Here is a 5000-nt window from a genome sequence, read left to right as displayed (position 1 = left end):
TGTGTGTGTATAATTTATTAATTTATATATATATATATATATATATATATATATATATATATATATATATATATATATATATATATATATATATATATATATATACAATATATATAATGTGTGGTTTTTTGTGTGTGTTCCTGGTCCCCTTGGTAGCGAATCAATTATGTGATTTTATGTATAATAAGTAGGTTTAATACATGTTTGAATATATATTGTGTAGCTTTATGCTGTAGGAGCGTAGAATACGTGATGGTAACGTGAGTTCTTTCACTGTGGAGATTTCCGTGATTTCAGTAAATTCAGCACTTTTCAGTAACAGGAACCCGTCTTAGATCATCCTTGTAACCTGAGTATCTATTGTGTTTTACTTAATAAGAAGAAGCAAACACAATAAGATTATAAATCAGACTCTGTATGTGTAGTGTCTATGGGATACTGTGAATGAAAGGGTTGGGGCTAAGGCGGAAACCTTCCTACAAGGTAGTATCCCATAACTTAGGATCGCAAGTGAGGTAGGTAAGGATGATACCAGACAAGGGAGAAATTTTACTGGTCCAGTATTGACAAGTATAACTATCAACCTTTCTCAAACCCTTTTTGAGGGAACGTTAGTGCATATAAAGCTCCATGACAAGTGATCAAACGTGCTGTTAGATGGTATGAGGGAGATAAAAGAGAACACTGCAGATATCACGGTAATGAATTTGAGTGATAGGAAGATTGTTTAGGTGTAATTATTAATTGTGTCAATTAGAGGTGTTTAAACATGTTGATGCTGATATAATGGAGTCATGACTCCAGCTCGCAGGCATAAAGGAACCCAGAATTCAATGAAGCATTTTCGGTTACAGAGCCCAGCTCATCATCAACACATAATAAAATTTTTATTACTTATTCCTATGTAATTACCATTGGGGACGAGCCACGGGAGGATTGATTGATTTTCCTATAGTGATGAAACTGAGCAGGCAACTCTATTTAGAGCAAGTTTTCATAAATGTGCGAAACAATCATTATTATGCCACCAATGAGTTGAAATCTGACTGTCATCAAATCCCAATTCAAAAAGTCAACAAGAGTGAAATGGCTTTATAGCAAATGAGCATTTTTTTTCATTAAATTTCCTTCCCTTTCATGTGAAAAATGCTTCTAGTCACTTTTCAAGAGTAATGATATCAATCCATATCACCCTTGATTAGTTATAAGGTTCTTATTTATCATGAATACAGTATAATAACGGAAAATAGCCAAAGAACACAAACAAGATATTCGAAAGGTTTTGTAAGCCTTGCACCGTAACGGCCTGAAAAGGAACTTAATTTATCATCTTTTACACACTTAGAAATACAAATGAAAATAAATAGATAAAAACTATATTTATTTTCGATGAATAAGTAATAAGCAATCTACTTTTCTTTCTGAAATACAAAATGGATTATTTTGGCCCATAAATCATATTGAGGGTAATTCTTGCAATATATACCTCCGTCATTGGCGATACATTAAAAAAATTTGCTTCCCACAATTTTAAGTATATATAACATTTAAAGTTTTTTATTTTAGCCAAACCAACATGTTACTACAATATTTTGCCTACAGGCACACAGAGAAATAAAAATAAAAAACTTCACATGTATAGAGAAACAAACTGATAATCCTTTCTTCATTGTGTCTTATCCATCATATAGATGACGTTGCGTTGGGATGGGGATCTCCCCTGCGAAGAGACGATTTTATTGGTATCACGACAAGATCTGCAATTACGTGCCAATTCATTTCCACTTCATGATCTTTTAAGTATCTTTACTTTGCATGAATTAGACGTTCAGCCATAAATAGCCTTATATATGCATGTGTGTATAACCACATACATACATACATACATACATACATACATACATACATACATAGGCAAGGCTCTGAGGGGTAGAGAAAGAGGTCGAAAAGGGTGATGTTAAGCCCTTGATGCAAGGAATGTTTGTTGATGCATATGCGAAATATAATGACGTAAGTGTAGTGTCAGTAATACTGAATTTATAGAATACCTCTGAAGAAGTCAAATAAGTTCACAGTCGGGTGAAGACCATGTCAAAGGAAGCCATATATTCGTGTGGTCCTGATCACATGGGCAGGGATGTTTTCCAACGAGGATCACCGAGGAGATGTTTGAGACTTTATTGAGACGAGCTGTAAGCAATTTGAGTACTTCAATAGGAAAATTCCAAAATTGGCTACTAAGAGAACTAAGCTTTCAGTAATCTCGGCGCTTACATCCGCCTTCTTTGTTAAGTCAACTGAGTATGAGATGTTAGCAATACAGAGGCAAGTAGAGGCGTTAGAAAAGCACCTCGGTGTGTTTAATTAGTTGGTATCTAAATGTAATAGGCACAAAACACTTAAAGAGATTTGAGCTCTTAGCGGGAGACAGGAATATCCTTAGGTAAAGTGAGCGAGAGTGGGTCATATACTCGCTCTATCCAGTAGATTTATTTTTCTTGTTATATGTATTTGAAACTGATATGACTAATTTAATAGATGAATTGGAAAGGATGACGAGCGCAAGGAAAGTAAGTCCTTTAACCCTAGAGCCAAATCATTTCTTAGATCTTTTTGCTGTAATATTGAACCACGTGGTGTTGGTCATGCCACCCATTGAAAAGTACTTGCCGCTGTGATCTGTGATGACTCAAGTAATAGCGAGAAGGAACGTGATAAGCTTAACGTCTATGCACTGTTCCCTGTTAGGATGGCCAAAGAATAGTATTCCTTGGACAAGCTCATTCTGATATGGGTAAGATTTCTGGGGCCTTGTTTACCTGCCGATGAGGTTATCATAACCGATGACAGTGAGGACCTGGTTTTTGTTCAATCAGTTGATGACTGCAAGCGTGAGACATAAATTATTTGTGGCCGCCATTTTGAATGTAGAATTTTGCAAATTAGAGGATGGTCGAAAATATACTATATGTTTAGTATGGTTTTCCTAAAGGTCTGGATATCATAATCATGCAACAGAACAAACCATTAGGCTCACAATTTATTTGACTGAACCCACTATTTTCATGTATTTTGCATGAAAAAAAAAATAATTTCTTTCTATTGTGTGTTGTTGTTTTTTTTTGTGTGTGTGTGTGTGGAGGAAGGAAATATGCCAAATTACAGTAAAAACATCACTGGGAAATTTTACTGTGAAATTAGTTGGCTATTTTATAAGATACTAAAGAAAATGTGACACCAGTCAATTTTTCACTTTTTTTCACGAAATCTATATTTCAATTTCAGGCTTGTTTGTGGTAAAGCTTCAGTTTTAGAGAAACCCCCATCAGAGATAAACTATTTTTAGTCTCTATATTTCTTACCTGTTAGATGAAGTATTTTGGAAAAAACGTGAAAATATGAAAAATACACCCCTCAAAAAGTCTGAAAGTGTGAATTACAAAATTTTGAAATGGCTGAATTTGTCCCATCTTGGATATGATGTTCGTAAGAGTGCATATTGTGACATGTTCGTTCAATAATGCAAACTATTCCAATTCATTTTATTGAAAATTATTTTTATATTTAATGGGTACTGAGAATCTCTAGGTTGACCATTCTCTTCAAGACATGTATAGTTATGCAATAGTAGTAGCTACAGGCATAAGAACTTTAGAGACAGCTATGGTAATAGCTAGAATTGGTGGGTTGTCCATGTTGAGGAAACCAGTCTAACTTATTGACGGTATGCACCCTTTCAAGCCACACTTTGAAGCCTAACTTTCAAGCCTCACTCCCGGATCTTCATTGGAAGATAGTAAGGCCCTGTGGTTTGTCAGGCAGTGTTCTCTGGTGTAGCAGTTTCTTTATAAAACTCTTATTGTTCTTTTAATGTTGTACAGGGCAGAAAGGGGGAATCTGGCTCACCCTTCGTCTCTTTGTCACTTACAGGTTAAAAGCATGTGGCAGCCACTGTAATGGACCATTAAGTGGGTTCAACCAATGTCTTGACCACATGAATTTCATCTGCCATTTATAGGAAATCCTTGAGGGGCCAGGTGGACGCATTAGGATTGCCACAATCAAGTCCATCGTCATCTGTTGGGCATCAGTGGAAGATATTGTTCCTAGCTGTAGGAGTTGTACATAGATGTGTGAGGGCCGTTGATCTCATATTGCCATTCCTCGACTGTCCAGAAATTTTCTGGTACTGAGGGTTGGGAGCATACTAAAGGCTAACCTTAGTTGGGCCTTCAAAGTTTCATATGTGGTGGTGTCTGGCTCGGCTAATCATTTCTCTATTTGTGTATGGCGTCAGCTTTTCGTCTGCTATTTGTGTACAGCATCGGCTTTTCGTCTGCTATTTGTGTACAGCGTTAGCTTTTCGTGATATTAATGTGATCTTCTTTGAGCTGAAGATAGTTTCCCCCACTAAAAAAATACAGGCCACTGGGTTGCATGCTCAGAAAGGAGGCAGATGGACGGAGGCAAATGGACGGAGTCAGCGGTGGTGATTTTGTCTAGAGATATTGGCTGTGTCAGGCATCTTCGGTCACTCTGGAGTCACCAATTTGCTGGTCATGGTTTGTACGGAAACGTTACTTTGGATTAACTGATTAATTATACATAAATCTGACATATAGCTACTCCTTGCAAGCAAAAAGGTAAAAGGGGATATTTACATCTAAAAAGGTACAGGATTACAATCCAGGCTTGTAAACACTTGGAATATGTTCTATTTATGGGAACAGACCATTTTAATCATCTGAACTGAAAGCTTACAATATTCTTTATTAGGCCTAGATATTGGTTTCTTGGAATGAACCAGAAAATCTTCGGGAGGTGGTATTTATAGACCAGAATATACTGTGAGACACTGGGAAATGGTTCTCACAACCCAATTGCTGTAGTTATAAGTTTCAGATTTCTTTTATTTCTTTCATGGTGTTATATAGACTAATACCGACATAAATTAATATTATAAGCTTCAAAGCTTTGTCTTCATTATCGTTGTATCTCTT

This window comes from Palaemon carinicauda, chromosome 8, assembly GCF_036898095.1.
Source record: "Palaemon carinicauda isolate YSFRI2023 chromosome 8, ASM3689809v2, whole genome shotgun sequence".
NCBI classification, from domain to species: Eukaryota; Metazoa; Arthropoda; class Malacostraca; order Decapoda; family Palaemonidae; genus Palaemon; species Palaemon carinicauda.
Note: the sequence above shows the minus strand (reverse complement) of the source record.